The sequence below is a fragment of the Armigeres subalbatus genome, chromosome 1 (assembly GCF_024139115.2).
Source record: "Armigeres subalbatus isolate Guangzhou_Male chromosome 1, GZ_Asu_2, whole genome shotgun sequence".
Classification (NCBI taxonomy): Eukaryota; Metazoa; Arthropoda; class Insecta; order Diptera; family Culicidae; genus Armigeres; species Armigeres subalbatus.
Window position 1 is genome coordinate 136,546,094 of NC_085139.1, and position 27,961 is coordinate 136,574,054.

The 27,961-nt window shown below is 42.2% G+C and overlaps 1 protein-coding gene across 1 annotated transcript in view; it reads left to right on the plus strand.

Moving 5' to 3' along the window:
• The first annotated feature begins 14,634 nt into the window (after positions 1 to 14,634).
• LOC134206672 (hemicentin-2) overlaps positions 14,635 to 27,961 on the plus strand; it is an 821,032-nt gene continuing 807,705 nt past the window's right edge. Inside the window, exon 1 of the mRNA XM_062682403.1 lies at positions 14,635 to 14,836. The gene's annotated coding sequence lies outside the window, so the exon portion shown is untranslated. The remainder of the gene's footprint in view (positions 14,837 to 27,961) is intronic.

Below are 27,961 nucleotides of genomic sequence, written 5' to 3' on the forward strand. Positions count from 1 at the left end.
GTATTTATGCCCAACGTCGCGGACCCATTTTGAGTGCATATTGAACCAAAGGTGAAACATATCTTATCCTCGAAATATCTTTATAGTCTATCCATCACCGATCCGAGAAATGATAACGTGAAACACAGAAAGAACTAAGATAGAAATACAAAGTAGGAAAGGGACGAGTCTGGAATTGAACCCACGATCTCCTGCTTATAAGGCAGAAGCGATAGCCACAAGACTACCGAGCTTGTCTTCAAAGGGACACTGAATGTAAGTTTGTTACAAAAGTATTCTACGCATTTGAACAAAGATTTTTTATCATTCTAAAGCTCTTATAAAAGTCGTTAAATGTTATGATAGAACATCTGCTTTCTAAGAAAATGCACGCTTATTATATAAAATTATTTAGAATTCAATTAACAAAGTACCTGATTGCATGTATAATATTAAGTAAATTCACTAATTAGTATTAAATTCAGAAGTTTAGAATATTAAAATAATTAAACCTATTGAGAAGTTGCCAATCACGTTTGTTTTTCGATGTCTTTACATCCTATTTTACCTCATGATACCTGTCATCAGGTTTTTTCCTCTGTCTTGTCAATGTTGGCTAAGGTTACTGGAATGGGTAGATGCGCGCTAGCAACATGGGCTTGCCAACAGTATCAAGAGCCAAGAATTTTCTAACGTAGTCAGAGTAGAAGGTATTGTTAACGGCGTCACTGTTTCGTTTAATAAATACGTCGCACGTTCAAATAACCAGTAAAATTGTCTCATTCGTTGCAATTGCAACAATTTTAAAAATCATTCATTTCGCGATCGGAGAGGTTTTAAGCATGTCAAAGAGGACCATTAGTCCAACATCGGGTGTGAGTTGTGGTGTTTGCAAGGATCCGGACGACAGCCGGATGATGTGCTGCGATGATTGTGGTGGATGGTTCCATTTCAAGTACGTGGGCGTTGATGATGGGATCGAGGAAGTAGACTGGAGCTGTACATCGTGCGAAGCAAGGCGGGCAGCTCAGGTTACTCAGACCCATACAAGATGGAGCAGCCAAGTCATCGGAAGATAACCGGGAGCAACAAGCCAGACTGTTGGTGCAGTTTCAGACTCGTATGGAGGAAATAGAGCGTAGATTCGTGGAACAGCAGCAAGCGTACGAGAGAATGCTGGAGGATAAGGATCGTGAGCTAAAGAATGCGGTAAATGATCTACAGCATCAGTTCGAGCGTTTCATGAAGAAAAGGGAACAGGAAATCCGGAGAGAGCTGGCAGCTCCACCAGTTGTACTTCCTCCAAGCGCTAGTTCTACTACGCTAGGAAATGACAACAATGCTGCTACGGACATGTGTAAAACTATGGAGATGATTGAAAAGCAACAAAGAACGCAAGTTAGCGAACAAATTGTACTTTTTAAGTTTGTTACAAAAGTATTTCACGCATTTGAACGAAGATCATTTTGTCATATATAAAAGTCGTTAAATGTTAATGCTAAAACTATGTGTCAATAGCCAGGATTTTTTTTAAATGTAGTCAGCGTAGAAGATGTTGTTATCGGCGTCACTGTCTCGTGTAATAAATGCGTCGCACTTCAAAGAACCAGAAAAATTGTCTCATTCGTTGCAATTGCAATACCTACCATATAATGCCATAACTTCCAAACTCATGAAGTTTGATATGTCACCAGGGACATGTACGTACACCTTATGTTCATTTTTTTATTGAAAATAAGCTATATGGAATTATCGAGATTTTTCACTGCTTGAGAGTTCCTAAAGTTAGTTGCCCAGTGTGAAAAGATTTATGTAAAACAAGCTAAAAGATCTTCAGCTATAAATTATATAAACACTTTGCAGAATTGTTGAAGGGGAGTAATTTAAATCGCTGACGATTCTGGGAAACATGTTCTACGAAACGTAAGCAAAGACCTTCGTTTAACCGGTCATTTGCCCCACAGTGCACAGTGCTTACGAAGCGAAAGTCAGCTGCAAGTTTTGATTAAATTTAAACGTAAACTATTTGAATGGCTTCAGTTTTGCCTTTCACCCGTTTCTCTCGATGAGACGCCAAGATAGTGCTGTGCTCACTGCCTGTACTGCCTACACTTCCACCGCTTGCTCTCGTAGGCGAGCCATTCCGAGTCACTTGTTTCCTGGATTGCGTGGCCCGCCCTTTTGTTACCCAATCGAAAATATGGCAAAGTGATGTAATTGAAAATTTACAAGATCAATATGAAACATTCTGAAAATACTTTTCCCATTCAATATGGCGCAAAAGTTGTTCCTTCTGCTTCGAGCATGAGTGCGGTTCTCAATTGGCTTCTAATTTCTCGAAGATGAAAGCCATTTTCTTCTGGGAAGTTACTCCACTTGTGACGTGCTTTCTACCTGGCGATTGGCTGTCCTTAAAATAAATTTTAACTGCCCCCTGCTTTTACGGTTTACTCTGTGGCGATACAACTGTTGCGGGCAGATTCACACACAACAATCAGCAGCATTTTCCAGCAATTTTTGTCGAATGGGTGAGTTGGGATATCTGATGACCAGGCCAGGATGGACTCGAATGGGAAGCAAAAGCACATAGGTTGGGGGCTCAGTATGGCAAACTTGAGGGTTGGCTTTATGGCTATATGCCGTATATCCTGAATAATAGATTTCACTAACAGCAAGGTTTACCCCAACTACTTCACTGTTCTCGCAATCCTTGTTGGCTTGCTCTTGGCTGTTACAAATCGACCAGGTCAACTGGGGGAAAATCTCGCCTTTTTGTCGATTTGTTGGTTAGTTGTTCTGGTCTCATTTTCTTTTGCGACTTTTGTTAATCGCAGTCCCTAATATTGGATGCTGAAGGAAGGTATGTGAACTTTCTTCTGGTGGAAGAAAGGATGTGATTGTTGAATTTTTGATTTTTAGCACTGAAAAGTATTTGGGAACATATATTGGAAAATAAATTATTGAAACATGTGATATCGGTTTTAGTCGTTAGAAGATGTATTCATCATTGATAAGGTATAATATTTGTTGAATGATGTAAAATTCTGAATTCAAATATCGCATGTCAGCAATGATATGATGGTACTATAAATTGTTTCTACTCCGATTACTTGTGGGTGTTTTTATTTCGTCTGACATTTCTTTACCACTCTCAAATTGGTTGCCATTCTTTGAATGAACCTTCTGAAACCCAATTGATAAGAATTATAGTTTACAGATTATAATGTTGTTATTATCTTCAAGGGAAGTTTCATTTTCAATGATCATCAACACCGTTACGCTCGTTGTTTGGTTTTGGAAGCAAGCATGATTTTTGAATGAGTTCCACCGTTTCTACAAAAAGAGAAATTCACACGCTCATCCATGAAAGATTCTGACTCAGCTAGCCAAACATTCGTACAACCCACGGAGACAGAAACCGGTGACGAAGGTTGAAAAATGGCATTAAAGATTTATGGAAACGCTGGTACGAACCGGCGGGTTCTAGTGGCTGAAAATGAAAAAAAAACTCCTCTGCCGATGAAGCCCAATTTCAATTCACGGGATCCAGCGCATCAAGTTGGAGTTTAGAATTGGGAACCGAAAGTTGGTTGAGCACTGCGCTGCTCAGTCGTTAATGTTTCAGTTCGTTGGTAGGCACCGCTTTTTGCTACCGTTTTTCAGCTTAGGCAACTTTCCCGCTCATTTTGGATATGGTAAAGGTTAGCGGAGTGAATATGATATTTTCCCTAGAAATTTGAATGACATTTTCTCAGCGCAGATGAGCTCATGGTTGCCCACAGTAAATTAGGATGTTTGCAATCCGATTCGAAACATAATGTTTACATTTCATTATGAGATGGATAACTTGGTATCTTATCAATATGCATGTTGTTAACGTTTGATTCACGGTGTAACTAAGTTATGTAGAAGTAGGCAATAGGCAACGGTTGAAATCTTCTTAAGGAAATTAGGATGAAATAGGTCGATGCAATTGGGCTCCATTAACCTATTAGGAATAAAATAGAAGTTGATTTGTTTCTAATTTTTTGAATTTTTTTTCATAAGTGAGCACGCATGTTTGCAAAAAGAAGCGACGAAATTAAACAATTAAAAAAAAAAACTTTGAGACAAATGTATGATATCAAAACGCTACTAAAATGTATGTAAACATAGTTCATATGTAATAAAATGTAATAAGGCAGAGCTCACACTTCTACCGATGACAAGACCATCAGCTAAGGGTTGCGTACTTAGCTGTGCACTGTAGTCCTTCTGACATCAGCTAGACTGAGAAGGTACGTCCCGAGCATCTGTCCATCAGGAGGTGCGGCTCAAATAACGTCTACCTGGTAACCAGCGGTTGATTCACGGATCACTGTATCGCTTCAGCTAAACCTAAGGTGGCAGTCCCACCTAAGGTTGGCAACTGACCCGGCAACGAAATAAGGACTTGACTTGAAACTCGGTACCTGGAATGTCAGAACCTTAAATGAACCTGGACAAGTGAGCCTTCTGGCTGGTGAACTGCCAAAAGTTGGAGTGAACGTGGCCGCTAGAAAAGAAGATCTAGAGAACGTGAATACAGAGCCGTGAATCCCAAGACCAACACTGCATCCAAATATAACATCTATTACAGCGGCAGCGAAAAAGCAGAGCATGAAGTTGGTTTCGTAGTGATGGGCAACCAGATAGAGCGAGTTATGATGTGGATAATGGGTAACCAACGGATCTCTGTGTTGAGGTTACGGGACAAATTCTTCAATAAGAGCCTAATCAACATCTACGCAATGACAAACGATAAATCCGACGATGAAGGACATGTTTTATGTTTGTCTTGAGCATCTCGCTCGCTGCGCTCCACGCCGTCTCGTACCTGAAGGATCGGAAGCGAACACCATCTTTGCAGGGTTGCTGTTCGGAATTCTTGCAACATGTCCTGCTCATCGTACCCTTCCGGCTTTAGTTACCTTCTGGATACTGAGTTCGCCGTAGAGTTGGGCGAGCTCATGGTTCATTCTTCGCCGCCACACACCGTCTTCTTTGCACACCGCCAAAGACGGTCCTAAGCACCCGTCTCGAATACCTGAGTGCTTGCAAGTCCTCCTCGAGCATTGTCCATGTTTCATGTCCGTAGAGGACAACCGGTCTTATAAGCGTCTTGTACATGACACATTTGGTGCGGTGGCGAATCTTTTCGACCGCAGTTTCTTCTGGAGCCCGTAGTAGGACCGACTTCCACAGATGATGCGCCTTCGTATTTCACGACTAACGTTGTTGTCAGCCGTTAGCAAGGATCCGAGGTAGACGAATTCCTCGACCACCTCGAAGGTATCCCCGTCTATCGTAACACTGCTTCCCAGGCGGGCCCTGTCGCGCTCGGTTCCGCCCACAAGCATGTACTTTGTCTTTGACGCATTCACTACCAGTCCAACTTTTTTTGCTCACGTTTCAGGCGGGTGTACAGTTCTGCCACCTTTGCAAATGTTCGGCCGACAATGTCCACGTCATCCGCGAAACAAATAAATTGACTGGATCTGTTGAAAATCGTTCCCCGGTTGTTACACCCGGCTCTCCGCATGACACCTTCTAGCGCAATGTTGAACAACAGGCACGAAAGACCATCACCTTGTCTTAGTCCCCGGCGCGATTCGAACGAACTGAAGTGTTCGCCCGAAATCTTCACACAGTTTTGCACACCATCCACCGTTTCTTTGATCAGTCTGGTAAGCTTCCCAGTGAAGCTGTTCTCGTCCATGATTTTCCATAGCTCTACGCGGTCTATACTGTCGTATTTATTATTTATTATTTATTCTGACTAAGGCCGAAGTGGCCTGTGCGGTATATAAGAGTCTTCTCCATTCGGCTCGGTCCATGGCTACACGTCGCCAGCCACGCAGTCTACGGAGGGTCCGCAAGTCATCTTCCACCTGATCGATCCACCTTGCCCGCTGCGCACCTCGCCTTCTTGTGCCCGTCGGATCGTTGTCGAGAACCATTTTCACCGGGTTATTGTCCGACATTCTGGCTACGTGCCCGGCCCACCGCAGTCGTCCGATTTTCGCGGTGTAAACGATGGATGGTTCTCCCAACAGCTGATGCAACTCGTGGTTCATTCGCCTCCTCCATGTACCGTCCGCCATCTGCACCCCACCATAGATGGTACGCAGCACTTTCCTTTCGAAAACTCCGAGTGCGCGTTGGTCCTCCACGAGCATCGTCCAGGTCTCGTGTCCGTAGAGGACTACCGGTCTAATGAGCGTTTTGTAGATGGTCAGTTTGGTACGGCGGCGAACTCTATTCGATCGAAGCGTCTTGCGGAGTCCAAAGTATGCACGATTTCCAGCCACTATACGCCTCCGAATTTCTCTGCTGGTATCATTTTCGGCAGTCACCAGTGAGCACAAGTACACAAATTCTTCTACCACCTCGATTTCATCACCACCGATGCCAACTCGCGGTGGGTGGCTCACATTGTCTTCTCTTGAACCTCTTCCTATCATGTACTTCGTCTTCGACGTGTTGATGACTAGTCCGATCCGCTTGGCTTCCCTCTTCAGTCTGATGTAGGCTTCCTCCATCTTCTCAAAGTTACGTGCCATAATATCTATGTCGTCGGCGAAGCCAAATAGCTGGACGGACTTATTGAAAATTGTGCCACTCGTGTTAATCCCTGCTCTTCGTATTACCCCAAAGCGATGTTGAATAGCAGACACGAAAGACCATCACCTTGCCGTAACCCTCTGCGGGTTTCGAAGGGACTCGAGAATGCCCCTGAAACTCGAACTACGCACATCACCCGATCCATCGTCGCTTTGATCAACCGTGTCAGTTTATCCGGAAATCCGTTTTCGTGCATTAGCTGCCATAGCTGGTCCCGATCGATTGTATCATATGCGGCTTTGAAGTCGATGAATAGATGATGTGTGGGCACGTTGTATTCGCGGCACTTCTGCAGTACTTGGCGAATGGCGAACACCTGGTCCGTGGTGGAGCGTTCGCCCATAAAACCCGCCTGGTACTGCCCCACGAACTCCCTTGCAATTGGTGCTAGTCGACGGCATAAAATTTGGGAGAGTACCTTGTAGGCGGCGTTCAGCAATGTGATTGCGCGGTAGTTGCTACAATCCAGCTTATCGCCCTTTTGTAGATGGGACACGACACCTTCCATCCACTCCTGCGGCAAAACTTCCTCCTCCCAAATCTTGGTAATGACCCAGTGCAGCGCTCTAGCCAGTGCCTCACCACCGTGTTTAAATAGCTCTCCTGGTAGTTGGTCAACCCCAGGGCTTTGTTGTTCTTCAGCCGGCCAATCTCCTCCTGGATTTCCTGGAGATCCGGGGCCGGTAGAATTATGTCCTGCGCGCGTTCTCCTAGGTCCATCACCATACCGCCATCTTCGTCTGCCACATCGCCATTCAGGTGCTCTTCGTAGTGCTGCTGCCACCTTTGGATCACCTCACGCTCGTTCGTAAGAAGGTTCCCGTTTATGTCCTTACACATATCAGGCTGTGGCACGTGGCCCTTACGTGAACGGTTCAACTTCTCATAGAACTTTCGTGTGTTATTAGTGCGGTACAGTTGCTCCGTCTCTTCACGGTCTCGATCTTCCTGCTGACGCTTTTTCCTCCGGAAAATCGAGTTTTGTCTGTTCCGCGCCTGTTTATATCGTGCCTCATTCGCCCTCGTGCGGTGTTGCAGCAATCTCGCCCATGCTGCATTCTTCTCTTCTACTAACTGCTCACATTCGCCGTCATACCAGTCGTTTCTCCGATCCGGGGCACCGTGCCAAGTGCAGCGGTTGCGGTGCTACCAATGGCGGATCGAATATCTCTCCAGCCATCTTCAAGAGACGCTGCGCCTAGCTGCTCTTCCGTTGGGAGTGCCACTTCCAGCTGCTGCGCGTATACTTGGGCTAGCCTACCGTCTTGTAGCCGCCCAATATTAAGCCGCGGCGTCCGACTTCGACGCGTGTTGTACACCGTCGAGAGTTTTGAGCGCAGGCAAACTGCAACGAGGTAGTGGTCGGATTCAATATTCGCACTGCGGTAAGTGCGGACGTTCGTGATGTCGGAGAAGAATTTACCGTCGATTAGAACGTGGTCGATTTGGTTTTCCGTTTCTTGGTTAGGTGATCTCCATGTGGCCTTGTGGATATTCTTGCGGGGAAAGAAGGTGCTTCGGACTACCATTCCGCGGGAGGCTGCGAAGTTTATGCATCGTTGGCGTTGTCATTCGATACGGTGTGCAGACTATCCGGTCCGATGACCGGTCTATACATTTCCTCCCTTCCTACCTGCGCGTTCATGTCACCGATGACGATTTTGACGTCCCACAGTGGGCATCCATCGTATGTCTGCTCCAGCTGTGCGTAGAACGCTTCTTTCTCGTCGTCGGGTCTCCCTTCGTGTGGGCAGTGCACGTTGATGATGCTATAGTTGAAGAAACGGCCTTTAATCCTCAGCTTGCACATCCTTGCGTTGATTGGCTGCCACCCAATCACGCGTTGGCGCATCTTTCCCAGCACTATGAAGCCGGTTCCCAGCTCGTTGGTGGTGCCACAGCTTTGGTAGAAGGTAGCCGCCCGATGCCCGCTTTTCCACACTTTCTGTCCTGTCCAGCAAATCTCCTGCAGCGCCACGACGTCGAAGTTGCGGGGATGTAATTCATCGTAGATCATCCTGTCGCAACCTGCGAAACCTAGCGACTTGCAGTTCCATGTTCCAAGCTTCCAATCGTGATCCTTTATTCGTCGCCTAGGTCTTTGCCGATTATATCGAGTCGCATTATCTCTTATATTGTTGGTTTTCCAGGCGGCTTATTGGGCCTGCGCAAACCTCCTGTCTCGCCGGAGGGCCGTCGTGTCAGGGCTGTTTAGCGTCCCACCTAACACCAGGACTTGGGCTTGTGCGCTTTGAGCGGCACACGGTCGCTTTGGCGGAGCCTACTTGCGGATACATGCAGCTTTTTATAGAGGTTTAACAGGGCCCACTGTCAAACCCCACCACATCCTAGGCAGGCGCCACAACTCGCAGATGGCCTGGGGAGGGATCGTCAAGCCCTTGGACAAAGTCCCTGCTGCCCCCGCTGTCGTATACTGTCGTATGCCGCCTTGAAATCAACGAACAGATGGTGCGTTGGGACCTGGTATTCACGGCATTTTTGAAGGATTTGCCGTACAGTAAAGATCTGGTCCGTTGTCGAGCGGCCGTCAACGAAGCCGGCTTGATAACTTCCCACGAACTCATTCACTAATGGTGACAGACGACGGAAGATGATCTGGGATATCACTTTGTAGGCGGCATTAAGGATGGTGATCGCTCGAAAGTTCTCACACTCCAGTTTGTCGCCTTTCTTGTAGATGGGGCATATAACCCCTTCCTTCCACTCCTCCGGTAGCTGTTCGGTTTCCTAGATTCTGGCTATCAGTTTATGCAGGCATGTGGCCAGCTTTTCCGGGCCCATCTTGATGAGCTCAGCTCCGATACCATCCTTACCAGCTGCTTTATTGGTCTTTAGCTGTTGAATGGCATCCTTAACTTCCCTCGAGGTGGGAGCTGGTTGGCTTCAATCGTCCGCTGAACTGACGTAGTCATCTCCTCCGCTGTCTTGACTTTCACTGCCTGTGCTCTCAGCGCCATTCAGATGTTCCTTGTAGTGCTGCTTCCACCTTTCGATCACCACACGTTCGTCCGTCAAGATGCTCCCATCCTTATCCCGGCACATTTCGGCTCGCGGCACGAAGCCTTTGCGGGATGCGTTGAGCTTCTGATAGAACTTGCGTGTATCTTGAGAATGACACAGCTGTTCCATCTCCTCGCACTCCGCTTCTTCCAGGCGGCGTTTCTTCTCCTGAAAAAGGCGGGTCTGCTGTCTCCGCTTCCGTCTATAACGTTCCACGTTCTGCCGGGTACCTTGCTGCAGCGCGACCGCCCGCGCTGCGTCCTTCTCCTCCAGAATCTGTCTGCACTCTTCGTCGAACCAATCGTTCCGTCGACTTCAACCCATATACCCGACGTTGTTCTCCGCTGCGTCGTTAATGGCTGCTTTGACTGTATTCTAGCAGTCCTCAAGAGGGGCCCCATCGAGCTCACCCTCTTCCGGCAACGCTGCCTCGAGATGCTGCGCGTATGCAGTGGCGACATCAGGTTGCTTCAGTCGCTCTAGGTCGTACCGCGGCGGTCGTCGGTACCGAGCATTGTTGATGACGGATAGTTTTGGGCGCAGTTTAACCATCACCAGATAGTGGTTAGAGTCGATGTTGGCGCCACGATATGTCCTGACGTCGATAATGTCGAAGAAGTGCCGTCCATCAATCAGAACGTGGTCGATTTGTGATTCTGTCTGCAGTGGTGATCTCCAGGTGTACCGATACGGGAGGCTGTGTTGGAAGTAGGTGCTGCGTATGGCCATATTCTTGGAGGTGGCGAAATCAATTAGTCGTAGGCCGTTTTCGTTCGTCAGCCGGTGAGCGCTGAACTTTTCAATAGTCGGTCTAAACTCCTCCTCTTGGCCAACCTGAGCGTTCAAATCTCCTATGATGATTTTGACGTCGTGGCTTGGGCAGCTGTCGTACTCACGTTCCAGATGCGCGTAGAATGCGTCCTTATCATCATCAGTGCTTCCGGAGTGTGGGCTATGGACGTTGATTATGCTGAAGTTGAAGAACCGGCCTTTGATCCTCAACCTGCACATTCTTTCATTGATCGGCTACTACCCGATCACGCGCCTTTGCATATCACCCATCACTATGAAAGCTGTTCCCAGCTCGTGTGTGTTGCCGCAGCTCTGGTAGATGGTATGATTACCTCTAAACGTTCGCACCATTGATCCCTTCCAACAAACCTCCTGCAGCGCTACGATGCCGAATCCACGGTCCTTGAGCACATCGGCGAGTATGCGTGTGCTCCCGATGAAGTTGAGAAATTTGCAGTTCTACGAACCGAGTTTCCAGTCGCTAGTCCTTTTTCGTCGCAGTGGTCTTCGCCGATGGTTCCGGTCCGTACTCTCTTGTTGATTGTTCGTTGCTTATGATTTTTTAAAGGCTGGCTTGCAGGGCCTGACACCAAACCCCCTAAATTTCCGGAGGACCATTCCTCCTTATTTCCGGTGAACAGTTTCACTAAGAGTCCCTCGCTGGCACTCGGACGATGATCAGCCGCCCCTAACATGGAGAACAGACGCTGTTGTGAGCCGATCCTGACATGGAGAACAGACGCTCAATAAGATTTGCACCTCCGGAAAGGTGCAAACCTCCCCTTCCCTGTCAGCATACGACCATAGTTCCCACCGGAGTTGGTTACCCGATCTTCCCTAAGGTTGCTCGTATCCCGGCCAGCACCACGGGGAGGTAGGGATAGGAGTTGCTGGGTAAGAGGCTAAGGACCGCGAGATGGGGTCTATTTTATTCCTTCAGGTACGCGAAGTACCAATGGTACGCTTTACCCAGCATTTGCCGTGCCAAGTCATGGGACATTAAGATATCGTAATAACTTGGATTATCGTAATGACGGGTGGCCACTAAATAGCGGGAATGGAAAGAATGGCTCGGGAGGAAAACTACAAAGAAGTGCAGTTCAATCTGATATACGTTATATAAAGAGTTGGCCTTAGTCTTTATACTAAGATTAATGAATAATATCATATGGACGGCTGCCATTTCGGGATGATGCTTCTGATCCTATTGATGAGTTGCTTCGGGTCTTTGGCCTTCCAATCTCGTTTGTATACAATGGAGCTCAGAAGACCAAAAATCCTTTAAAAATTTTAGAAACATTTTCACGTTTGAAATTGTCTACCGTGTACTTTTTTCACGATATTTGTTCGCTTGAAAGCATCACGAGCAGGAGAAATTGGCTCAATAGCACATAATTCTGGTATTGATACCATACTCTGTTATGAACTAGCGCTGCATAAGAGGTAAAATGCCAAAGGAATAATACCAAAATCTAATATGCACAATATAACATGCTTAGTTATTAAATTCAATTTCAATACCAAATGTATAACCAATTATTATTGGTTTGGTATTGAAATACCTAAGCATGTTTTGCCTCAAGTATTCTGTATAAAAGTTTTTGGTATTATGTTTTGGATTTGATATTGTACCTCTTTTGCAAGGCTAGTTCACATCAATTTCTGTTATGGAGGTCGTCTCTCCTGCTCGGGATTCTACAATGTTTTGACGGCATGTTGTAAACAACTGAACATATTGGAGTGAAAGTGTGTGTGCGACAATTTTTAAATATTCTAAGGATTCATTCACATAAGGTAATATTTCTCTAAAAGCATTAATGTAGATCATCATCATAGAAAAGTATTGAAGTATTGAAATTCCCGTTTTTAAGGGGCCAGCCGTAAACATAGTATTTTAACTTACCTGAACATGCAATCATGCAAACATATAAGCTCTAATAAAACCCTGCCGTTAATTCGCTGTTGTATTTGTTTTGGATCCATAAGAATAGATTAATTAAACGAAAGAAAAAATAATGCAGGGCGATGACGCAGAAGAATCATAGAACCACTTCGTAAGAAGAACATCCTAACCATTGACACGGGCGTTACCAGTGCATACATTTAAATTTTCCGTTGAAATAGCATTTTGTGGTTTTCGATCACGCTTGCCAAACCCACCCGCCAGCATGTTTCTGTATCGAGAAGCTGTGCGTCGCTAGTTGTATGCTGCATCGTGAAAGACAACTACATTTCGTACATCCTTGTTTAGCAGCACTCATTGTACTGCGGCAGTGACAGCTACGACCTCGCTGAATTCACTCCAAAGCGCATGTCCTTTTCAGCAAAGACGAAAGCCCGAACGAGCGTTACGGTCGTGATGTTTCGTCCCTGTGAGCAGGAATAGAGAAAATGCAAAAGCATTCTCGCGCTCTCTTATCAAATGCGGAGCCAAAACAAGTTGTTGAGGGTTACTGGGCTGAAGATTCCCATTCAATGCCGCTGTTGGGCAAGGTTCCATGATTCGCGACCCGGGGAGGCTGCGATTTGTTGTCAGCTGATATGGGTTTATTGGAGCGGTAGAGTATTTGAATTGCGATGCACTTCGAGCGGGTGATGGGCCAGAATGAGAACATGCTCGGAGAGTCCTTTAGAGTGGGATTCTGTAGCACGGCGCTGTTTCGGGCCGTTCCAGGATGGGCAACGATTGGTGAGCTGCAAGTAGTTTCAGCGTGACATCTATGCCTATCGGATGTGCCCTCGGATTTTCCGCGGAAGTTTACCGTCGTTATCGTTCGGAGCGTTTTCCTAGATTTTCCCACGGATTCGGAACATTCTTGATCCGTGTAATGCAGTTCAAACGTGCATCGGGGTGAGGTGTGGAAAGGCTGATTGCAGTGAGATTGGCAGCGATTGCATAGCCACCATAACCGGGCAGCAGAAAGCAGGGAGCTACACCGCGAAAGGATTGGCGTTGTTTCCCAGCAAATTGTGTTACAAGTCAGGTGCTTTCCTGTCGGGTCGGAAGGGGATTTTTCGGAGATCTGATCTCCGTTTTTGTTGGTGTGAAGCGAGTGGTGCAGCTTTGGTGAAGAGATGTGAGTGTTGCGAAGTGGGTGGTGTATTATGAAATGATGGTGGTCCTATCGAAGGCATCGGTGCAAGCAGTATTGAAGTTGTGACTACTGCTTTTTCGAGTAGTGGTAATGATAATAGATTTTCGTCTGTATAACGGAGCCAGCGCCGGTGGAAATGGCAATTCATACTCATAGTAATGATAAATGGGTAGTGGGATCCATCCGATTTTGTGGTCGTTTAGGCACCAGTGAACGATTGAATAGCTACGGCAACAAAAATATTGTACCGTTGATGATCTCAGATGTAGTATGTACATGAAGTAATCGGTACTATCCGTATGGGAAAATTTGTAATCACCAGAATAAGTGTTGTGTTATAAAAAATCGTGACTTGAGGAAAAGCAAACTGAGGCTCTTGTTATAATGATTAGACGTGTTTATGAAAAAATAGAGTCGTTGGTGTGATAATACATCATAATACATCAGAGTGTTATTAGAGGCATGAGATTCATCATCGCATCACAAAGTGTTTAGAAGCTGCTCCGTAAGACGTAGTGAAAAAGTATCAGCTTCATCTCATCTTCCTCAAAAATAAATCATGCACTTCAAGAAAAGGATTATGTTATCGGTTTGAATATTGGTCAGAATTCACGCTGTACGACCACTTTAAGATAAGAAATAAACTAACGTATCGGCCTGATTGCACAAAAAGATTTGGTGTTATTCATAATTAATGCCACATAAAAAGGATCCATAAATCGTGTCGTGAAGATCCAAAAACGAGTGCCAAATGGATATGAAAATAAAGCCAATAAACAAAAGTTGCTGACAAGATAAAAATTAATATTTAGTGTTTTGCTATTGGATGCCACAGCCGCAGGAAGAAAAGTGATAAAAAGCAATGAAAATTGATTGTCCAGCAGTGTTCCGTCATCGTCACCACGAGGGATATTAAGTGGTGGCTTTTGGGAAATGCCCATCCTCCCGTTGAATGTGTGTCTGCCAGTGCGTGTGTAACATCGACCCGAAGTGAAATTGGCCAAACTTGACCTAAACCGACGATGACAACCGGGAGCTGTGAACGATTATAGGATGAAAATTTCCGTCATCATGGTGCACTGAAACCAGAAGAAGAACCAAGGGCTCGACTCTTCACAAAACAACCGCCCGACCTGAAATGAGGAAAAACTTTTTCCCATGGCACGAACGACGACTGGCTCCGGAAGATTGAAAATGGAATACCCTCATAAAACAACAGGGTAGCAGTTTGTAGTTTGCACGGGCTCACATAGAACAGAGGGAAAAAAAGTTTTCACCAGCAGCGACCAGCAGCACTTGACACAGCGGTAGGTTCAAAATTAAGCGGTAAAGTTATGTGTTCTGTTATAAATTCTGATGAACATGTTGCCCTCTATTGATTGCTTGTCAGTTGAGAGCAGCCGATGTTGTCGCGTTCACCAAACGCTAAATGGTCTTTGTACTGCCCATGCTTTGTGCCGGAGCTGCTTTATTGCGGTACTATCTTCTTCTATTTCTATATATATAAAAACCAATCTATGTATGTATGTTCGCTAACTACTTCTGAACCACTTGGCCGATTTCAACCAAATTTGGTACAGACATTCTCTATCCTCAGGGGAAGTTAACAAAGGGGTGGGATGGTCATGTAGAAAAGGGGAGGGGTGGTGGGAGGGTTTTGTTCAGAAAACGAACAATTCTGTGTAACTTTCAACTCCCAGGACCGATTTCAACCAAATTTTGTACACATATTCACTACGAGGAGGTAATCATATGGGAGGGATTTGGGAAAGGGGAGGGGTCTGGAGGAGGGGTTTTGTTTAGAAAACGGGCAATTCAAAGTAAATCATGAACCCTGTACCGATTTCAACCAAATTTGGTACACACATTCTACATCATAAGGAAAAGATAACAAAGGGGATGGGATGGTCATTGGAAAAAGGGAGGGTATAGGGGAGGTGTTGTCTTTGGAAAACGAGCAACTCAGTGTAACTCCCAACCCCCAGGACCGATTTCAATCAAATTTTGTACACATATTCACTATGAGGAGCCGATCGTACGGGAGGGAAATTTGGATAAGGGGTAGGGGTCTGAAGGAGGGTATTGTTCAGAAAACGGGCAATTTAGTGTAACTTCTGAACCCCTGTACCGATTTCAACCAAATTTGGTACACATTTTCTATCCCTAGGAGAAGATAACAAAGGGGTGAAATGGCCGTTGAGAAAAGAGGAAGGGTAAAGGGAAAGCGGTTGTCTTTAGAAAACGGGCAATTCAGTGTAACTCCTGACCCCAGGACCAATTCTAAGCAGATTAAATGATTAAATCATTCAACTCTATGATTAAAGATTATGATTAATGAATTATAATTTTTGAAAATGATGACTGATAATGATTAATGATTAAATTCATTTTGACAATAATTAACGATTATGAATAATGAAAAAACCGTTGGATTATGATTAACGATTACCGATCGTGATTAAATGTTGACACACTATGTGTATGGTTAATGATTAACGATCGATATGATTAATGATTGATGATTATGAATGATCAAATTGCATAGTGATCCATAATCGAGTAACCTTTATTCCAAATTTTAAAAGGTATGATAATTATATGATAATGATTCAAGATTAATAAATAAAAGCAAGGTATGCAATGATCCAATGTTCCAGCATAACTTCTGTACCCCTTGCCCGATTTCAACCAAATTTGGAACAAACATTCTTTTCTTAAGAAGGCGAAGATGACAGGGATCGATCAACTCAACACTTCATCGAAATCATGGTTTGCCCAGAGAAAAGCAATGATTAAAGTGTTTCCTTCTGGACGGTAAATGTGATCATTTCTTTAAAAATAGACGTTTTTCCGGAATAAGGCATCGGTGTATGTTTTTCCTTCTTTAGAAATAGACGTTTGCCCGGAATAAAGCGATTTTGGGTTTGATCCCATTTTCAAAATCAGTCAATGTTTTCAAATGTAATCTACCTTCTTTTAATCAAATGATGAAATATCAATAAGAAAACACAATTATCCTTTTGACCTATTCCAATTCCGATGGTGAAAAAAACTGCGAATTAAACTGGCAACTCCGAGCAAGGCCGGGTACATACAGCTAGTCCTGTATAAATGCTGTTGTACAACAAGATTTGTGAGGTTCAATAACAGATGCCACTGCATTGTATTCATTAAATATCGCACATGGTGTAAATTATTTAAATCTGTAATGAGAACAATTCCAAACAACATCAGGTTCTGTGGGGATTAAAAAATATAACAGATCGTACTAATGTTTAAGGCTATGAGGGTTCATAAAAAACATTCAAAATTATGTCAAACTCGGATTTTTTTTTTTCGTATTTTTGGGGAAGTAAACTGCACTATTATTACAGTCAAACCTCCATGAGTCGATATTGAAGGGACCATCGACTTATGGAAATATCGAGATGAGGAATAGCAAATCTTTGGAATGCCGTTTGAAGGGACCATCACAGTAACCCAGAAAATATTTTTTAATATGGCATAATTTGCTTCCTTGAGTCGATATCGAGTCATAGAACATCGACTCATGGAGGTTTGACTGTATTAGATTTCTACAGGGTGTCTGCAAATTATCCGTACAGATTTTGATAGTTTCTTCTACAAATCAAAAACAGACAATAATGGACTGAATCGGTAGCTATATGGGCATAACAACTCAGCAGGCTGTAACAGATGTATATTCTGAGAACACTGAGCGTCATTTCATGTATAAAAAAAATTAAGTCTTTGTGAATGCTTTTTTTCCGGTTTATCGAACAAAAAGGAATTGCTGTCCTACTCACCCGATTTGGATTGAATTTATCTTTCGGTATGGTCCATCTTGAAATCAATAGCCATCAAAACACCGAACATATTATCGAGACATTTGAAATCATGTCACAATCGTCAAAAATGTGTGGTGCTGGTTCTTTAATTTATTCCAAAAAATATTTAAAAACCTGTCTTGTTGTACGGATAATTTGCAGACACCCTGTATTTTATTATACAGATTTCATTCGATTTTGGCAACAAAACAATTCAATGTCAGCAAAAAATGTTTTTTTTTTAATTTTTACCTTTTTTTGAAATTGCTTATAAACCGCGTAAATCTCCTAATGCCCGTAAAAAATGATTAGATCCCAAAACCGACGATCCGACGACGATTTTTTTTTCTGGAAAAACTCTTAGGTTCCAAAATCCGGGTGAAAAAGCGTCAAGATTTATCTAGTGTATATTAAAATAAGTGATGAAATGAGAAGTATCATGAAAAAACATAAACAATTCGATTTTGGCAACATAAACGATCCGAACGTGTTGCCAAAATCGAATGGGTCTGTATTATTGGAACTCATCTTCATGACCGAATAATAACAAAAATATAGTACTACTCAAGCGTTATGAGTACATCTGAAGAAAGATATTAACAAATTAGTCAAATGACATTCAGATGACATTTTTCAAGCCTGGTCCGCATCTTACCCGCCCTTTCTCTAAAACCTCAGGTGTCTGACCTTCATGATGCACCAAATCTTCTCAATCGGGCGCGATCGGTGGATGCAAATATGCTCGTGTGGTACAAGAACAACATTGCTGTAAATGTACATGTCCTACGCATAAAAATACTTGTCCTACCCATGATTATGGTGAGTGCATATCATTAAGATAACTATGGTCGCTATTTGTTCTACATGACATATTTGATGTTTATGTTGTTGTACAGAACTACTGCAACTATTGAGGTAAGTAATTGCGGTATGGCCCTGCTTACTATTCACATATCGGTTTCGTGCAGTACAAGCACAACTCAAGATTTGGAAAATTTCAGAAACTACGTTTTAATTTTTAACTCAAAAAAAGAAATTTCTATATTTTTGTGATTATTTCGAATTCGGATCTTTTTGTATGTGTTGATACATTTGGTTTAGTTTTGTGTGAGAGAATCTAAAAAAAAATCAAGAAATTCATGGATTTATGTGAACTTTTCAAAAGAATCGTCATATTTTTAAATACGCATAGGTTTTGATGTATTGTGAATTTCGACTTGGGTTTTTGTTTTTCAGGTAAAGCGTTATACATTTTTCTATGCTTTACCATCAAAATGTCAAAAATGAAAAAACAAAGCTAGCAATGGGTAATGTTTTTAACATAACCGCGAGCAGACGTAGGACTTATATAAAAATACTTATATATTAAATTAAAAACAAAGAATAAGATAATTTTTTTTTCTTTAACTAATTTTATTGGCTAATTATCTAATACATGCATCCATCTCTCAGACTAGGTGGTCCGTGTTTTCGTAACACTATCATCCTTAATTGCTATGTTACTTTTTAGTTATTTTTAATACATTTCAATTGCCTCTGGCAGTTAGAATTTTTCCTCTGGTTGAATTGAACCATGTAGGAGTTACAAAGTTTTCTACTTAAACTAAACTTAACCTAATTTATACTAAGGGTACAAGGAGCTTATCGTTGCAATTGAAGATTGCAACGATTTTTGTCTAAAATTGGAAATTATTTTGTTGGACATTTGTTGCAATGTCTCAATATTAGAAATTCTATGAAGTTCATTTGTACTATACCACGGAGGCAACTTCAGAATCATTTTCAGAATTTTATTTTGAATCCTCTGAAGTGCCTTCTTTCTGGTATTGCAGCAACTAGTCCATATTGGCACAGCATACAACATGGCAGGTCTAAAAATTTGTTTGTAAATCAAAAGTTTGATCTTAAGATAAAGTTTTGATTTTCTGTTTATAAGTGGATATAGGCACTTAATATATTTGATACATTTGGTTAGAAGGCCTTCAATGTGATTGTTAAAAGTTAATTTTTGATCTAGCAAAAGTCCTAAATATTTGGCTTCGCTAGACCAATTAATTTGAACCCCATTCATAGTGACAATATGTCTACTAGAAGGTTGCAAATAAGAAGCTCTTGGCTTATGTGGGAAAATTATAAGCTGAGTTTTGGAAGCATTCGGGGAAATTTTCCATTTTCGCAAGTAAGTGGAGAAAATATCCAAACTTTTTTGCAATCTACTACAAATGACACGAAGGCTTCGCCCTTTGGCTGAGAGACCTGTGTCATCTGCAAACAAAGATTTTTGACACCCTGGTGGTAAGTCAGGTAAGTCAGAAGTAAAAATGTTATACAATATGGGCCCCAGTATGCTGCCTTGGGGGACACCACCCCTTACAGGTAATCTATCAGATTTAGAATTCTGATAGTTTACCTGCAGTGAGCGATCTGATAAATAATTTTGGATCAGTTTAATGATGTACAGAGGAAAATTAAAATTCATCAATTTTACAATCAAACCTTCATATCAAGAAGAGCAACTTCAGTCGAATATCCTTCAGATTTGTTGAGTCGAATTAAATTCGTTACTCTTAATAACGGATAGGTGGTTGAATGCCCATGGCGAAAACCAAATTGCTCTTGCTGATGAGAATTGTCATTAATATGAACCATCATTCTATTTAAAATAATTTTTCTAACAGTTTGCTTATTGAAGAAAGCAATCTGATTGGGCGATAACTAGAAGCCTCAGCTGGATTTTTGCCCGGCTTCAAAATTTGAACAACTTTGGCGTTTTTCCATTTATCTGGAAAGTATGCCAATTGAAAACATTTGTTAAATAAATTAACCAAAAAGGATAAAGAGCTTTCAGGAAGTTTTTTGATAAGTATGTAGAAAATACCATCATCACCCGGGGCTTTCATATTTTTAAATTTTCTAGTAATAGATCTCACTTCATCCAAATTAGTTCCCAACGAAGGGTCAAAAACATTCTCTTGATTGAGAATGTCTTCGAAGCTCCGTGTAACCTGATCCTCAATTGGACTAGTGAGACCTAGACTAAAATTATGGGCACTCTCGAACTGCTGAGCAAGTTTTTGAGCCTTTTCGCCATTTGTTAATAAAATTTTATTTCCCTCTTTAAGCGCTGGAATTGAAGTTTTTTAAGAATTTTCGTTAATTTCCAAAAGGGTTTCGAACTGGGATCCATCTTCGAGACATTATTCTCAAAATTGATATTCCTCAGAATAGCGAAATGTTTTTTAGTTTCATTTTGAAGAATAAGATTATGTTTATTTAAATACCCTTCTGGAAGTTATTTTTTGCGGACTTTTTCAAAACTTTTACATGTAATACAGCGAAACTTACTAATCTAAAATGGATATTAACACTATTGTTGTTTGTGCATCTTTAATTGCTAATGCCTTTTGCGATTAAATGAAAGTAATAATTTTAATCCAATTTTTTTTCTCATCATTGTAGTTGATTTTTTTTTGCTGGGAAATCAGAACTGTTATAGTATAACCATGTTTTAATGTACCTGTCATTTAGTACCAAGCACAACTTAACATATGGTCCGTCATATGCCATGAGTCGTATTCATCTCGGGATCATGTGGATTATGAAACCAATCACTTTTCGTGGTTGAGCAGACCAAATCTCTCAAATTTTGTTCTTCTTCATCCACCACCGCAGCCTCAGCCATCATCGGCCTCTAGCCGTGAATTCCTAGCGATGCGATGGGCAATTGCATCCATCGCAACAGACACCACTGCATCCGACCATTATCAAGCACAGAATGACAAAAAAATGCGCCCACTTTTTTCATGCATATTCGCAGACCCACCGGCAGTTCTACTGCTGGCGACTGCATGTTGTGTAGGTAAACAAACACAGCGAACGAACGAGCGAACGAAACGAACAATGCGCGAGCAAAATGCACGTCAGTACGCGTTGCTGTCACAAATTGTAATGGATTGAACAGGGCAGGCACTGATTCTTTTATACACGAAGAAAATCTTCCGCAAGACCCGTAACATACCGCATTCTGATGTCAGTGTTAGGAATGCACGGGATTGAATACATATGAAATTTTTGCTGGCTTTGACAAGAATTGAAATTTTCAATAGTCTATCGTTAAGAATCTTAATTTTCAATGAAATAGGCAAATTGCTGGAGAGTATCCGAGTCGATTGATATATAAATATTGAAAATCCATCGAATGATAAAGGCGCTAGTATCGTTTGAAATCTTCCCTTCCAGCGTAACGCTCTCGATTTCCAAAAATCTAAATGACACCCAGTATAGTAAAGTCCTACGTCAAAAATAGTTGTGCCAGTATTGCACGATACCGTCGATATCGAAAACTGATGACCATTTATCAAGTAAACAGCCTAAGATGCGTCTTTTTCCACTCCGGCGAAGTTGAAGGTATAAAACCCACTATCTTCCCAGGATTTTCGTCCAAAATTTTTCGTGATTGGATGAAGTCTTACTTGATACTTGATGGGCTACAGCTCTTCGATGAACCTACTCCGAATGGAGTATCTTTCTCCAGTGTACTTGATCCTGGGCCAATCCCTTCCAGTCGCCCTGAACATTGAGCGCCCTCAGGTCCTCTTCAACTGCAAAAAGCCATCGTGTATGCGGCCTTCCACGAAGCCTGCGGCCTCTTCCGGGTTCTCTACTAAATATTATCTTCGCTTGACGTTCTTCCGGCATACGAACAAAGTAGTCTGCCGTGTTGTATAAGCTTAATAATATCCAGCCCAAGATGAATACACAGCTAGGTGTTGCAGTCTGCCCAATTTATGGACGAGAAGAAGGCGGGGGTGAAAAATTCATTTTCGGTGCAAAACATAAACAAACCGGCTGGCTCTCCCATACTAAAATCCAAGATGGCTGAATCGTGAATTTGGCAGATTGGAACACCTAGTGGTGTATTCATCTTGATCCAGCCCTTTATACCAGGTGTTATAATTCGCGATTCATGCGACGCCGCCAGATACCGTTCCCCTATTTACCGCCGATTATTATCTGCAGCACCTTACGCTCAAACACTCCGAAAGCTCTTCGATCAGCCTCATTTAACGTTCATGTTTCATGGCCGTATAAAGCCACCGGAAGAATCAGAGTAGTATCCAGCACGAGTTTTGTTTTCGTTTGCAGACTACGGGACTTAAGCAGGTTACGAAGTCCGTAATAACCTCTATTTGCAGCTGCAGTACGCCTTTTCACCTCGCGGGTAACATCATTATCGCACGTCACTATTGTTCCAAGATACACAAATTCTTCTACCACTTCAAATTTTTCACCATCCATCACCATTTCGATACCACCACTACTAATGAACCCACGTTGATTGCTAGCGACCATGTACTTTATTTTGCTGGTATTGATCATGAGTCCAATCCTCGCTGTCTCCCTCTTAAAAGGCACGAAAGCCTTTTTCACGGCACGGCAATAAATCCCGATAATATCGATATCGTCCGTAAATCCCAGGAGCATATGCGATCTTGTGATAATGGTACCGCTTCTTTGCACACCAGCTCTCCTAATCGCTCCTTCTAGCGCTATATTGAACAGTAGATTCGAGAGTGCATCACGCTGCTTTAATCCATCTAAGGTAACAAATGACGTCGATTTCATCCGCAACCCTTACACTTGATTTTGATCCGTCCAACGTTATACGAATCTGACGTATCAGTTTCGCCGGAAAACCATGTTCAAGCATAATTTGCCATAATTCATTCCGTTTCACTGAATCGTACGCCGCCTTGAAATCAATAAACAGATGATGTATCTGCAATGTTCTCCCGGAATTTATCAAGGATTTGTCTCAGGGTAAACATCGACCCTCACGAAAACCTGCCTGGTATTCGCCGACAAAGGACTCACCAAGCGGTCTCAATCTGTTGAACAGAACACGGGACATAGTTTTGTACACCGAATTAAGGAGGGTCATTCCTCGGTAATTGGCGCACTCCAGTCTGTGCCCTTTCTTGAAGAGAGGGCAAATAAGGCCGTCCAACCAACTAGCAGACAATTTCTCGTCTTCCCATATTTTCGACATAATATGGTACAGAATTCATAAAGCTGCTCACTGCCATACATGAGAAGTTATTGTTTTTCAGCTCTTTAACAGTTTTTTTAACCTCATCAAGTATAGCTTGTCCATCGTCGCAAATATTTATTCTGTTCACCGACGCACCGTCACTTCCACTATTTAATAAAGTCTTGAAGTGTTGCTTCCACCTGGCAGCCATTTCGGTTTTATCTGTCAGCAAATTCCCTTGTTGGTCTTTGCACATGACGGGAGATGTCGCTGTTTTTCTCCGCATGCCATTGACAGTCTCATAAAACTTCCGCATATCATTCTGCTCTATTCTTTTCTTCGCCTTGCTAATCACTTGTTCTTCGTATTCTTTCTTCTTCCTGCGTTGGGTTCCTATTTCGGCTGCTCTTGCTTCTTTGTACCGATCTCTATTCAATCGGGTACCCGACACCAACATCCGGCTTCTGGCAACGTTCTTTTCATCTGTCACTCTCTGACACTCCACATCGAACCAACCCGTCCTGGATCGCCTCTGTGCAGTGCCTACCACTTCTCGTGCTGTTGTGCTCACCACTCCATGGATCGACTCCCATAGATCGTTGATGTTGTGCACTTTGCACTTATCCGTTCGTCGAGCTTCTGGCGGTACACAGCCGATACTCCTTCCGCCGACAATCGCTGGATATTGTAACGCATCGTTCGATACTGTTGACAATCGTGATCGAATTTTACTGACAACTAGGTAGTGATCTGAGTCAATGTTCGGACCTCTGCACATCGATAACATCTGAGAAATGGCGCCCATCCACCAGAACATGGTCTATCTGGTTACAAGTTTCACCATTTGGGTGTCTCCAGGTGTGCTTTCGGATGTTCTTAAGTGCAAAGTAGGTGCTACCGTGCGGGATCGAAATCCGTACAACACCGAAATCCGACGCTCGAGGCGTACCTTCTCACTCTAGCTGATGTCGGAAGGACAACAGTGCCCAGGCTGCACTACCAGCTAAGTACACAACCCTTAGTTGGCGGTCTTTTGTCATCGGACGACCCGTGGAAGCGTGAGATAGGGACTTGTGGGGACCAGGACCATTTTGCAGCCCATTGGATGAAGTCACTGTACAGGAATTTAGATCTGCACAATGCCCGCAACTTAAATTAACAATATTTCAGTTGCGCCGCTGGAAATAACTTATAGTACATACATAGATCATTTTCGAGATCCAAGAGATTAACTAGTAACATTGAAATTGCTCCATCAAATGTAATTCAGCAAACCCCCCACAGAACAATTTTCTGGCTACGCCACTGCCAGTATGACAAATAAGACATTCAAATGTTTATTAGGAAATTATTAGGAAAAAAAAATTAGGAAAGGATTGCCAATTTTGATTTCAATTTGAGGTATTTTGTAAAATGAGACGTGGCATCAATTGTTTTTAACAAAATCCGAACAAAGAAATATATTAATCATTAAACACTGATGCAGATATAAAATGTTGTTGCTTTCACATGTTTAAACCCTACTTCCATTGCTTGTGTCCGGTGCCAAAATGTGATGTTGCAGCACTTGGCGGAACATTTAGAGGGCGCTCCTTCCATACTTCCATACTAAACAAATTGTGCGCTAATTTTCATTATAAACAGGATTTAAAGAAATAAATAAAATAATGAATAAATGTATTGAACTTTATAGGAATCTGACATTTAGAGCTTATTGATTATCATGAGCTTCACCAGAATTCAAAGGGGAGAGAAAATTAATTTTCTATGACGTGAATGAAACCAAATGCAAAGATCCTTTTATTTTAGAAATTCAGATTGAACTGATCTTACAACTTGTGCTTTATAGACTCTCAATTCAATACTTTCTTCGTAAGCCTGAAAGGCTACGCGTTGTTAGACTCTAGAGAAGAAAGTTTTAAAAATGAACATTGGACATCTCACGATTTCGTTTTTCGTTGAGATTATTCGTGTTGAATGTGCACAAAGCTCCAAAAACTAAAGGAGAAAGGCAGCATGCACATACAATTGTTATCCAGATGGGCTTGAAATAAAATTAACATTTGTCTTGCCAAAAACGCAATGTGAGAGTCACGACAGTCATTGCGACTCTGTCGTGATTGTTCTCAATATTGTCTATTCCTTATGGGACTTTAACCTTTGCGTCTCAAACGTCTGTTTTTAAGGTTTTTCAAAAATTAAAACTGGTGTAAAAATCACATTTATTTACTGTTTCCTTTGCAACAAGTTGCATTCAATCCGGATGGATCCCATCGTTTGATTTATAGGGACACGGCAGTTATTTCCGTCCATCGTCGTAGGGGCTAAAACCAACAAAAGCAACGTCCATTTGCTAGAACTCCACTATAGCAGAACGTTTCTCCTGAGCTTATGATTTGGTACGGATGAGTTTGACAAAAAAAGTTTCTCTTTTATTGGTTTTCTAGAAAGACGAAAATGCCTGCCTTAATCCTACTAAAATTTAATGATTACACAAAACAATTATGGGAATGTTATTTCCAGGGTTGCTGAGTCACTTGGGTGCAATCCGGCCACCGGACCTCCGGAATGACCATTTCATAAATTGAATCAAAATAGCTCGTGTGATATCTCAAACTTCATACTTTCTTAAAATTATAATAAAAATAATATTTTATGGGGTTCCAATCTGGTCACATCGGTCACAATTCAGAGGGCACATTGGGCGTTTTTTATATTGAATCAAAGCACGTCGTGCAACACCTCAAACTTCATTATTTAACTATGCAATAATGAGATAGATATTTTTAGAGTTCCTGGGCTACTTGAGTTCAATACTGTACAAAAGTGGCACAACTAGGAGGACTCATGGAATGGCCATTTCCTAAATTGAGTCAAAACAGATCACGTCACACCTCAAACATTATGATTTTATAGGAAATAATATCCTAAGTTCCTGGGCCACTTGGGTTCAACCCGGTCACAATCCAGGTCTTTGAATTCTGAAGTTTTGATTATTGAAAGCCCTTACAAACAGACGTCAGTGACGGAAAGGTTAAAATTGAATCAAAATATGTCGTGGGATACTCAAACTACAAAATATAATGCTTTGTTTTGTTCAATGTGATCAATAGGCCTAAGATCCACAAAAAAGTTTCGTGAAACCATCAAGTATAAGGTGGCACATGTCCTATTTTGTTTGAATTTAAAAAAATCATTTCGTAGGTCTTGGACTGTGGCCGATGTAACCGGATTGAAGCCGAGTGATTTGTAAACTCATGAAGTTTAAGGTGTCTCACGACTTATTTTGACTCAATTTAGGAAATGTTCATTTCAGAGGTCCTCTGGCTCATGATGTGGCTGGATTAAACCCGAGTGGCCCAGAAATCCAGAAAATATCATTCCGACAATTTTTTTTTTCGGAACAAATCTCGCTTAACTTTTTAAAAGGACCTAAGTAACATTTTTTTCATGAATTAATTTGAATAGCGCAATCAACAGAACAACATGAAAGCTATTGATTGCAGTATTCAAATTAATTCATGAAAAAAATGTTACTTAGGTCCTTTTGAAAAGTTAAGCGAGAAATATTTTAAGCTCTTTTTAGTGGAGTCTATTCAACCATCTAAGACTTAGTCGAGTGAAGTACAAGACACTGAAGACGACCACACAGTTGTGGTCAAAATACGTATCTGCAAAGATATCAAAATAATTGGTGGAATTAAATGGAGAGTACTAAACTCGTCTTAGACGGATTTTTTTGTGTGAAATCATTAAGTTTAAGGTTTCGCGCGATCTATTTCGGCTCAATTTAGGAAATTGCCATTCTGGAGGTCTCCGGATTATGGTCGATTTGGTCGGATTGTACCCGAGTGGCCCCGGAATTCTGAAAATATCATTCCGAATGCGATTAATTGTTGAAGCTAGAACCTTTGATGGGTAATCCGCAGCAAAAAATCATATTTTATTGTTTACTGAGGAAACGCGTAATCGTTTATTATTTGGATTATACTTAAGGGGGTTTAAGGACATAGTTGGAGTAGTACCACGATGGCGCACCGGACCTTCCACGGGTCAACCCCACACCTCCCGCACTCCTCTCCCACCAACATTCGAATGCATCGAACAGCATCGAACAAAAGTATGATATTCAAATTACTAACCTGTTCACAGCATATTTATTCACTTCCCGTGATAATGAACATGTTTCTTCAAAGAGTCCTATGAATTTCGGCTCGAATTTTATCGTAAATCAGCAGTTTCGTGCCAATTTAATAGCCGTTCGCGATTCGGTGGGCTTATCACTGCACTTCACTTCTTCTCGAAGGGCATAGAAAAATCAAGTTTTTACTCACTTCTCCGCACATGAGCAGCCCGAAATGTTGATAGAATACAAATTAAACATCACTTTTTGAAATTAGTCACTCGTTTGAACCGCAAATATATATCAAGAAGAGCGACTCCAGTCGAATATCCTTCAGATTTGTTGAGCCGAATTAAATTCGTTACTCTTAATAACTGATGGGTGGTTGAATGCCCATGGCGAAAACCAAATTGCTCATCAGCAAAAATAGAATTGTCATTAATATGAACCA